The sequence below is a fragment of the Procambarus clarkii genome, chromosome 2 (assembly GCF_040958095.1).
Source record: "Procambarus clarkii isolate CNS0578487 chromosome 2, FALCON_Pclarkii_2.0, whole genome shotgun sequence".
Classification (NCBI taxonomy): domain Eukaryota; kingdom Metazoa; phylum Arthropoda; class Malacostraca; order Decapoda; family Cambaridae; genus Procambarus; species Procambarus clarkii.
The window spans coordinates 34,320,353-34,332,776 of record NC_091151.1 but is presented as its reverse complement, the minus strand read 5'-3'; the positions used below and the strand labels follow the sequence as shown (position 1 = coordinate 34,332,776).

At 40.8% G+C, this 12,424-nt stretch overlaps 1 protein-coding gene across 1 annotated transcript in view; it reads right to left on the bottom strand.

Annotated features, from left to right (window-relative positions):
• The window catches only part of LOC123748174 (metalloreductase STEAP4-like), a 293,870-nt gene extending 283,694 nt beyond the window's left edge, over positions 1 to 10,176 (bottom strand). The window contains exon 1 of the mRNA XM_069324221.1: positions 10,085 to 10,176. The gene's annotated coding sequence lies outside the window, so the exon portion shown is untranslated. The remainder of the gene's footprint in view (positions 1 to 10,084) is intronic.
• Between the last annotated feature and the right edge of the window lie 2,248 nt (positions 10,177 to 12,424).

The window sequence follows — 12,424 nt, the reverse complement described above, 5'->3', positions numbered from 1 at the left end:
TTTCCGCTCGATTTCTTCAATCTCCCTATTTAAATTATTCCTTCTTTGACGGGAAATTCGTGTCTGCATAAGCAGTTCCGTTATTTTTTTCCTGCGTTTATAGTGTCGTCTGCGTTCTCTTTCTACGTTAGATCTCTTTCTGGCTTTCCTCAAAGGAACATGTTTCAGACAGACTTGATACGCTTCTGAAGTAAGTTTTTCTATTCCTTCTGTAGGACTTGTATTATTTAGAACAGTTCCCCATGGAATGTTTGTAAGTTCCCTGTTTATTATCTCCCAGTCTATCCTTTTATTATTAAAATTGAATTTACTGAATAGCCCCTCTCGCTTTATCAACGTTTTAGGTCTATTCTGAGTATTGATGGTCGTTTGCACTTCAATGAGTTTGTGATCTGAGTATGTGGTATCTGATATCGTAATGTCTCTGATAATGTCTTCATTGTTCGTAAAGACCAGATCTAGAATATTTTCATTTCTCGTTGGCTCCGATATCTGCTGATTGAGTGAAAATTTGTCACAGAATCTAAGTAGTTCTCTAATCTGTGGTTGGTTAGGTCCTGATAGATTTCCTGGTATAATATTATTGTTTGCTATTTTCCACCTGAGACTAGGCAAGTTGAAGTCACCTAGGAAAATAATATCAGGTATCGGGTTCTCCAAATTATCAAGGCTATTCTCTATTTTGCTTATCTGTTCTGTGAATTCCTCAGCCGTTGCATCTGGCGGTTTGTATATTGATGTGACAATCTATTCCTCCACCCACAATGGTCGTGATGATTTGACATAATGTATGCCACCAACCCACAATGCCCATGATGATGTAACAATGTATGACTCCACCACAATGTTCATGATGTGAGAAAATGCACACATCCACACACAACGTTCATGAAGATATGACATAATGTATGTCCCGACCCACAATATTCATGATGATGTGACACAATGTATGCCTCCACTCATATAATTCATTAAGATTTTACAAAATGTATCACCCCACCCATAATATTCATGATAATGTGACGTAATGTATTCTTCCACCCGCAATCTTCATGATGATATGACATAATGTATTCCCCCCACCATCAAGGTTCATGATGATGTCACATAAAGTATGCCCCCACCTACAATATTCATGATGATGTGACTTATTGTTTGCCTCCACCCACAATTTCCATGATGATGTGACATGATGTATGCATCCACCCACAAAGTTCATGATGACGTGGCATAATATATGTCTCCGCCCACAATATCCATGGTAATGTGACATGATGAATTCCTCCACTAACAAGGTTCATGATGATGTGATGTGAATTAGCAACTTACTAGATATTAGTTGTTAAGTTATTGCCTGTGTTCGCCTATGTTGTTTCACCCAAACTTCTTTAATTTACTCTCTCTTATTTCCAGCACAAACTTATTGTCTCCGCTCCCGGAACACGTTCCCATGCCCCAGTATTTCAACAGTTCACATTCAGACAAACTCACCAAATGAAGATTCCAATGAAGAAGAAAAAGCAACAGCTCAAGTTAAGTGTTCTTTACTGTAGCCCGAGCAAACAATATTTCCGCGAAAGTGTTTCAAGTATTACATCAATAATCTTGCATTGACTTTTCAATGTTGATATAGTCGGTAATAAACTCAAATTGCCCTAAATAATTAATCGGTGTCAACTCCTCTTCTTGGAAGAATGCCACATGTTATCGAGATCCCGCTCATGATAGTAAATAACTCAACTGCTGCTTTAAACTTCTTTATTACTGTCTCACTCTTAACTCTTTCTACTTTATTTCCTCCTGCACTAATGTAAATAACGTTTTATTTCCATTACCAATTTAAATGGTGTCCATATTGATAATGATATCTTCATTTCTTGCTATTATATAGCAAACCCGCACCTTATTTTTTCCCATCAAAAGCACAATATACCATCTTTTGGGACGGGATTCAGGAATGTACCTCGAGGAAAAATCCGGAGTTGGATCCTCTATGACAGTTCGTTGTTGATTTCAATCTCGTTCTGGCAGCTCTTTCGTCGGCGCTGGAACCAAGCGTATTGGCGTTTTCCCTTCCAATGGACAATTTCAGCATCGTGGAGACGGGGGACCTGCTGCATGGGTAACAGCTTCTCCTACAAATTGACCTGCCCCTGTTTCTGTGCTCTGGAGAGAACATTTCAGCCTCGACAACTAGAGCGCAACTCCATAGTCTCCCAAGACTGTAGGATGCCTACTACTACTCCAAAAGTAAAAAAATCTCACTAGGCCAATTACCAACAAAAATTAGATTGCGAACTTTTAAATTTAATTTCATTATCTTCACAACTCTCCTTCCATTACTTACGTGTTCAATAGTTCTTGCTAGCACTTAGCAGATGAATGTTTAGCGTTCCAACAAATCCACCTAATGTGGCAGGCGCCGGTGACCAACAGGAACAAATTCAAGCATCTGTTTCTAATACAAACTTTTTCTTCTGCTACGTTTTTCAGTGCTGTGGTTAAGTCTTTCACATGAAGTCCAGCTTTATATGAATAAGGCACCGTGATGCTCAACAGAATACTGTGTTCTGTTCATAGGTATATATATCTTGAGGTTTTATTGAGATGATTTCGGGACTTTTTTAGTGTTCCCGCGGCCCGGTCCTCGACCAGGCCTCCACCCCCAGGAAGCAGCCCGTGACAGCTGACTAACACCCAGGTACCTATTTTACTGCTAGGTAACAGGGGCATAGGGTGAAAGAAACTCTGCCCATTGTTTCTTGCCGGCGCCCGGGATCGTGCCTAGGACCACAGGATCACAAGTCCAGCGTGCTGTCCGCTTGGCCGACCGGCTTCCCAGTCGGTCGTAATCAACGACCAGCTGGTCGTACGTATCAATGATGTATGTATCATTGATTGTGAGTATCGCAATGTAACAAACTAGGCTGGTTGTAAGAATTATCCAGAGTGGTTTATCGACAAAAGAGAATGGGAAGCTGGGCCCGCGTGGTGACCCGGGACCTGACCCCAGGGGAATTCGCGGTGAAAATAATCTACGCCTTGTTCATAGCTGCGTATAATGAATCATCCTATAGTATTCATTAAGTTAGAGAAATTAGCCTTTATTCATTTTGTATTAAAATTGTATTGTATAATATTACTGGGTACAATATCAAGAGTATTCTAATTATTGAGTTAAGTCACCGTCAGTGACATCACGAATCAGATCTAAGTTGTAAGGCGGAGTGACCTGGCGGTCATAGGTCATCAAAGTTGACATGTCTACTATTTCTCAAAGTTCAATTAACCATTTTGGGGAACGGGAACAGCTCGGCCGTTAGATGCTTGTGTAATTTAACTTCAGTAAAATAATTCAACCAGTCTGGATCAATTAAGTACAACAGAGGTTAATTGTTATAACTTAAACCTTGCTAGTAACTTGGTAAAACTTAGACTATGCGGAAGGATACAATGCTCTAGTCTGGGGAAGACCAGACGAGGAAGAGATCAGTGTGAACTCTAGATCAACTGGGGGAGGTCAGCCCATCTCACCTCTCCCCCAAGACCAGCCCAACATCTTTAGCTGGTCAACATAGAGGTATAGTTGCTATTGTTATTTATAGGGATAGTCAATTCATTGCCGTTCAGGAAAAGTAGGGAGTGTTAAAGTGACAGGGAGTGAACATATTTAGATTTTGTTTTAGTTTTTCTTTTAATAAATTAATTAGTTAATAAATTGCATTTTTACTATTTCCATGTGTTTATGTGAACTTGTCCTGGTCACGTGGTCCACACGAGGCAGAGTTGAATTGGGCGCCGATTCTAACATCGAATCGGAATTCATCATCCCCGTCTAAATAATTCCACACTCAAGTTTCCGAGGTTATAAACTACTAGTGGGGATGAAGCCCCAAGGTTGATTAATTAGCATGATCGATCCAGACCTCGATCATTGCTCTGTGTTACTGGTCTGGTGGTGGCGGCGGAGGCGACTCTAGGGTTTTGCTCAAAGTCTATGTCACGTCATACGGGTTGTAGAATCCTAAGTCGGTCAATCGTCTTAGGACCACGTGGCGTGGAGTCGGCTTTAGTAAAAGTTTTGGAGTCCCTTGTAGAGAATAAAAAATAAGAATACGGGTAGAGGGAGAAGAAGGAAGGATAAGTCGAGAACACCCTCCCCGTGTTACAGCAACAGTAAGAATGAATGAGATCTTTAATAATGGCAAAAATCAAAATTAGCTCCGGGAAACACTGCCTATAGTTATCATTATTTATTTTACAGAATGTGCAATACAACATCAGACTAACTCTAGTGTCTGCAGTCTCTGAAATACAGCATAAAGGGGGTTTTACAGCTATCTATTAAGATAGCTCATTTGCACCACTATCATTAGAAACAGAGACGACTACCCTGAATATACCTTTGTTCAATTCTCAATCAAATCCCTTAAATCCTTTAAACTAATGGAGCTGTTTACATATTTCAAAATACTAATATATCTGAATTCTCTGATAATCTGAGGAATCTAACTATAAACAACAAACTCAAATAAAGCCACATAGTTTAGGAGGTGATTTCACAGACCTTTGTAGACCTCAACTCGAATGCTTCCTCAACTGTGTTGAGGAAGCAATATCTATGCAACTTCAATCTCTATGCTAATATCAACGATCACAAAGCCTGCACAAATCACCCAAACATCTGCTTAAACCTTGGACCACATAAGAACTAACATAATAGCCACACACCCCCACTTGCCTCTAATATAGTCAGACAGAACAACCGACCACTACCATAACTTCATCATAGCAAACATGGACATAACAATGTTCGACAAGTAATCATAACTTTTCCCATGACCATGTAATCATAACGTTTCTCTTCCATAATACCGAGGTCCATCTGTATGGCATACACGCCGTATTACCTGTGTTAAGAGCAGAGTCAGGTCCCACAGTGTCAGCTTGCTTCACCACTCACTCCTGAACTACTGACAAGAGTCCCACAGTGTCAGCTTGCTTCACCACTCACTCCTGTACTACTGACAAGAGTCCCACAGTGTCAGCTTGCTCCACCACTCACTCCTGAACTACTGACAAGAGTCCCACAGTGTCAGCTTGCTTCACCACTCACTCCTGAACTACTGACAAGAGTCCCACAGTGTCAGCTTGCTTCACCACTCACTCCTGAACTACTGACAAGAGTCCCAAAGTGTCAGCTTGCTCCACCACTCACTCCTGAACTACTGACAAGAGTCCCACAGTGTCAGCTTGCTCCACCACTCACTCCTGTACTACTGACAAGAGTCCCACAGTGTCAGCTTGCTTCACCACTCACTCCTGTACTACTGACAAGAGTCCCACAGTGTCAGCTTGCTCCACCACTCACTCCTGAACTACTGACAAGAGTCCCACAGTGTCAGCTTGATTCTACCACTCACTCCTGAACTACTGACAAGAGTCCCACAGTGTCAGCTTGATTCTACCACACACGCTACTGCTGACAAGGACAAATGAGGTTATGCAATAATACCAAAATATATTAATACAAATTTTCCAAACGGCTTAGTGACAGATAGTATTTTGGGATTTTCAGGAAGTGTTTATGGGCAATATAGAGGCAAGTGAACTGGACAATAAAAACATATTGCTTTCGTAATCATCAGGGATATGAACCTTATTGAATTTGGTGCAGGGGAGTTCCCCTTTATGGGAACTCTGTCAGCGGTGAATAATTATTTATTAATCTAGTGGTCATCTGAGTGATAAGGACACAATGCCCCGGTGCTTCTGTGTAACGGGGGAGGGCGGTGTCGGAGAGGGAGGTGGGGGGGGGCGGGGAGAGAGGGGAGGGACAGTGCGTGAAGCTGGAGAAGGACTGTCACATTTGGACGTGAACTAATACACTGAACACTACTGTAACTTGTCCCTTGTGCGACACAGTGTATGCTCCCAACCAAAATGTTCATGATGATATGACATAATGAATGTCTTCACCCACAATGTTAATGATGATGCAACATAATATTTGTCTCCACCTATAATGTTCATGATGTTGTTAAATAATGGATGACTCAAACAACAATGTTCATGATGACGCGACATAATGTATGTCTCCACCCACAATGTTCATGATGATGTGACATAATGTATATCTACACCCACAATGTTTATGATGGTGAGATAATGAATGTCTCCAATCACAATATCCATGATGATTTGACATGATGTACGAATCCACGCACAATGTTCATGATGATGTGACCTAGTATGCCTCCACCACAACTTTTATGATAGTGGTGGTCATCACCACAAATTTTATGATGATATAATGTATATCTCCACCCACAATGATCATGATGATGTGATATTATGTATGCCTCCGCCCCAATGTTCATGATGTTGTGATATAATGTATACCTCCACCCTTAATTTTCATGATGATGTGACAATGTATGCTTTAACCCACAATGTTCATGATGCTGTGACATAATGTATACCACCATCCACAGGGTATATAATAATGTAATAATGTGTGCCTCGACCCACAATGGTCATGAGATTTTGACATAACGTATATCACAAAACACAGTATTCATGATGATGTGACAATGTATGACTCCACGACAATGTTCATGATGTTGTGAGAAAATGCATGCATCCACACACAATGTTCATGAAGATATGACATAATGTTTGCCCCCACCTATAATATTCATGATAATGTGACACAATGAATAATTTCAGCTGCAATGTTCTTGATGATGTGAAATAATGTATGCCCACACCCCACAATCGTCATGATGATGTGACATAATGTATACCTCCACCCGCAAGGTTCATGATGATGTGACACAAAGTATGCCTCCACTTGCAATATTCATGACAATGTGACATATATTTTGTCTCACCCCACAATGTCCATGATCATGTGACATGATGTATGCATCCACCCACAATGTCCATGATCATGTGACATGATGTATGCATCCACCCACAATGTCCATGATGATGTGACATGATGTATGCATCTACCCACAATGTCCATGATGATGTGACATGATGTATGCATCCACCCACAACGTTCATGATGACGGGACATAATGTATGCCTCAAACAACAATGTTCATGATGATGTGACATTGTATGCCTCCACCACAACGTTTATGATGTTGTGGGATAATGTATGTCTCCACCCACAATGATCATGATCATCTGATATAATGTATGCCTTCGCCTCCAATGTTCATGATAATGTGACATAATGTATGCCTATACCCTCATATTTTATGATGATGAGACAATGTTTGCCTTAACCCACAATGTCCATGATGATGTGACATTATTTATGTCTCCACCCATAATATTCATGATATTGTGACATAATGAATAATTCCAGCTACACTGTTTTTCATGATGTGAAATAATGTATGCCACCACCCACAATGTTCATGATGATGTAAAAAATTGTATTCCAACACCCACAATGTTCATGATGATGTGACATAATGAATAATTCCAGCTACACTGTTTTTCATGATGTGAAATAATGTATGCCTCCACCCACAATGTTCATGATGATGTAACATAATGTATGCCAACACCCACAATGTTCATGATGATGTGACATAATGCATGCGTCCATCAACAATGTTCATGGAGAAAGTGATATAATGTGTGACCCCCACCAACAATATTCATGATGAAGTAACGTAATATATATTTGCCTCTACCAACAATTTTGATGATGATGTTACGTAATGCATGCCCCTACAAACAATGTTCGTGTTGAAGTGACATAATGTAGGTCTCCACCCAAAATGTTCATGACGATGTGATATAATGTATGCCTCCACCAATAATGTTCATGATGATTTGACATAATGCATGCCTCTACCCACATTGCATATGATGATGTGGCACTATTCATCCACGCACAATGATCATGATGATGTGACAATGTATGGCTCCACCCACCCACTTCATGAAGATGTTATATAATGTATCACCCCACACATAATATTCATGATAATGTGACATAAAGTAATCTTTCACCCACAATCTTCATGATGATCTGACATAATGTATGCCCCCACCTACAATATTCATGATGATTTGACATAATGTATGCAATCACCCACAATGTTCATGATGATGTTACTTATTGTTGGCTTCCACCCACAATATTCATGATGATGTGACATGATGTATGCATCCACCCACAAAGTTCACGATGACGTGAAATAATGTATGTCTCCACCTACGATATCCATGATGATGTGACATGATGACTTCCTCCACCCACAATGTTCATGATGATGTGATGTGAATTAACAACTTACTAGATATTAGTTGTTAAGTTGTTGCCTGTGTTCGCCTATGTTGTTTTCACCCAAACTTCTTAAATTTACTGCTGCACTCTCTTATTTCCAGCATAAACTTATTGTCTCCTCTCCTCTCCTTCAGGAATGTACCTCGAGGGAAAATCCGGAGTTGGAGCCTGTATGACAGTTTGTTGTTGAATTCAACCTCGTTGTCACAGTTCCTTCGTCGGCGCTGGAACCAAGCGTATTGGCGTTTGCCCTTCCAATGGACAATTTCAGCATCGTGGAGACGGGGGACCTGCTGCATGGGTAGCAGTTTCTCCTCCAAATCTACCTACCCTTGTAGGTAGGGGCCTTGTAGCCTGGTGGATAGCGCGCAGGATTCGTAATTCTGTGGCGCGGGTTCGATTCCCGCACGAGGCAGAAACAAATGGGCAAAGTTTCTTTCACCCTGAATGCTCCTGTTACCTAGCAGTTAATAGGTACCTGGGAGTTAGTCAGCTGTCACGGGCTGCTTCCTGGGGGTGGAGGCCTGGTCTAGGACCGGGCTGCGGGGACACTAAAGCCCCGAAATCATCTCAAGATAACCTCAAGATATACCCCGCGCTTTGTGCTGTGGAGAGAACATTTCAGCCTCGACAACCAGAGCGCAACTCCATAGTCTCTCAAGACTGTAGTATGCCTATTACTACTCTGTCCAAATTTCCACCAAAGCAATAACCAACAAAAATTAGATTACTAACTTTTAAATTTAATTTTATTACTTACCTTCACAACTCTCCTTCCAATACCTACGTGTACAATAGTTCTTGCTAGCACTAAGCAGATGAATGTTTAGCGAAGGAGTTTGAACAAATCCACCTAATGTGGCCGGCGCCTGTGATCATCGAGAACAAATTCAACATCTGTTTCTAATATACACCTTTTCTTCTGTTACGTTTTCAGTGCTGTTGTTAAATCCTTCACGTGAAGCTCAGCTTTATATGAACAAGGCACCGTGATGCTCAACAGAATACCGTGTTCATAGGCATGTATGTATCATTGAGTGTGAGTGTCGCAGCAGTCAGAATGAATGAGGTCTTCTTTAATATTTGCAAAAATCAAGAATAGCTCCGGAAACATTTCCTCCAGTTATCATTATTTATTTATCAGCATCTGCCATACAACATCAGACTAAATCTAGTCTCTGTCATACAGCATAAAGGGTGCTTTACATCTATCTATTAAGATAGATGCAAATACTGGTGCATTTGCATCAGTATCATTAGTAACAGACGACTACCCTGAATATACCTCTGCTCAATTCTCAATCAAATCCATTAAATCCTTTATAACAAAGGGAGCTGTTTACATATTTCAAAATACTAATATAACTGAATTCTCAGATAATCTGAGGAATCTAACTATAAACAACAAACTCAACTAAAGCCACATACTTTAGGAGGTGACTTCCCTGGCCTTTGTAAACCTCAACTCGATTGCTTCCTCAACTGTGTAAACATCTCTATGCTAATATAAACAATCACCAAGCCCACACAAATCACCCAAACATCTGCTTAAACCTTGGACCACATAAGAACTAACATAATAGCCGCCCACCCCCACTTGCCTCTAATATAGTCAGACAGAACAACCAACCACTACCATAACTTCATCATAGCAAACATGGACATAACAATGTTCGACAAGTAATCATAACTTTTCCCTTGACCATGTAATTATAATGTTTCTCTTCCATAATACCGAGGTCCATCTGTATGGCATACACGCCGTATTACCTGTGTTAAGAGCAGAGTCAGGTCCCACAGTGTCAGCTTGCTCCACCACTCACTCCTGAACTACTGACAAGAGTCCCACAGTGTCAGCTTGCTTCACCACTCACTCCTGTACTACTGACAAAAGTCTAACAGTGTAATCTTGCTCCACCACACGCTACTACTGACAAGGACAAATGAAGTTATGCAATCATGAAACCAAAATGTATTAATAAATTGTTTCCCAACAGCCCAGTGACTGATAGTGTGTAGGGATTATCGGGAAGTGTTTATGAGCAATAGAAGCAAATGAACCGGGCAATAAAAACATATTACTTTCGCAATCATCAGGAATATGAACCTTACTGAATACAGTGCAGGGGGAGTTCCCTTTATGGGAACTCTGTCAGCGGGTAATAATTGTTTAGTAATCTGGTGGTGAGCTGAGTGATAAGGACACAATGCTCAGTTGCTTCTGTGAAACGGGGGGGGGGGGGGCGGTGTCGGAGAGGGAGGGGGGGGGGCAGATTAGAGAGGGGAGGGACAGTGCGTGAAGCTGGAGAAGGACTGTCACATTTGGACGTGAACTAATACACTGTACACTTCTGTAACTTGTCCCTTGTGCGACACAGTGTATGCTCCCAACCAAAATGTTCATGAAGATGTGACATAATGTATGTCTCCACCCACAATGTTCATGATGATGTGATATAATGTATGCATCCACTCGCAATGTTTATGATGATGTGACATAATGTAGTCCATTACCCACAATGTTCATGATGATGTGACATAATGTATGCCTTCACCCCACAATAATCATGATGTGATATAATATATGCCTCCCCTCATTGTTCATGATGATGTGACATAATGTATGCCTCCTCCCTCAATTTTCACGACGATGTGATGATGTATGCCTCCACCCACAATCTTTATGTTGATGTGACATAATGCATGCATCCAATCACAATGTTCGTGATGATGTGAGATGTTTGATTCCACCCACAATGTTCATGATGTGACATAATATATGTCTCCACCCACAATTTTCATTATAATGTGAAATAACGTATGTCTTAACAAACAATGTTCATGATGATGTGACATAATGTTTGCCTCCACCAACAATTTTATGATGATGTGACGTAATGTCTGCCTCCATCCACAATGTTCATGATGATGTGAAATAATGTCTGCCTCAAAAACACAATGTTCATGATGATGTGACATAGTTTATGCCTATATCTACAATTTTCTCAGTGATGTGATATAACACACGGATTCACCCCCAATGTTCATGAAAATGCGGTATAATGTGTAACGCCTCCGACAATATTCATGATGAAGTTACATAATATATGCCTCCACAAACAATGTTCATGATGATATGAGATAATGTTTGCCTCGACCCACAATGTTCATGATGATGTGACATAATATAGGTCTCCACCCAAAATATTCATGATGATGTGATATAATGTTTGGCTTCACCCACAATGTTCATGATATTGTGATATAATGAATGGTCTCCACTCACAATATTCATGATGATGTGACAATGTATGACTCCACTTACAATGATCATGATGATTATCTTCTTGAGGTTATCTTGTGTCCGCGCGGCTCGGTCCTCGACAAGGCCTCCACCCCCAGGAAGCAGCCCGTGACAGCTGACTAACTCCCAGGTATCTATTTACTGCTAGGTAACAGGGGCATCGGGTGAAAGAAACTCTGCCCATCGATTCTCGCCGGCGCCCGGGGTCGAACCCGAGACCACAGGATCACGTGTGCAGTGTGCTGTCCGCTCGGCCAGCCGGCCCCATATATTATTGGTTTGATGGCATACATTATGACATAATGTATGCCATCAATCCACAATGTTCATGATGATGATGAGTCAATGTATGATTCCACCACAATCTTCATGATGTTGTGAGAAAATGCATGCATCCAAATACAATGTTCATGAAGATATGACATAATGTATGCCTCCGTCCACAATATTCATGATAATGTGACATAATATATGCTTCAAGCAACAATGTTCTTGATGATGTGAAATAATGTATGCAATCACCCACAATGTTCATGATGACGTGACATACATTATGTCACGTCACAATGTTTATGATGGTGTGAGATGATGAATGTCTCCAACCACAATATCCATGATGATTTGACATGATATATGAATCCACCCACAATGTTCATGATGATGTGACATACTATGCCTCCACCACAACGTTTATGATGATGAGACATAATGTATGTGTCCACCCACAAGGATCATGATGGTTTGATTTAATGTATGCCTCCACCCACTATGTAAATGATGGTTTGACTTAAGGGGGGCATTAGGTT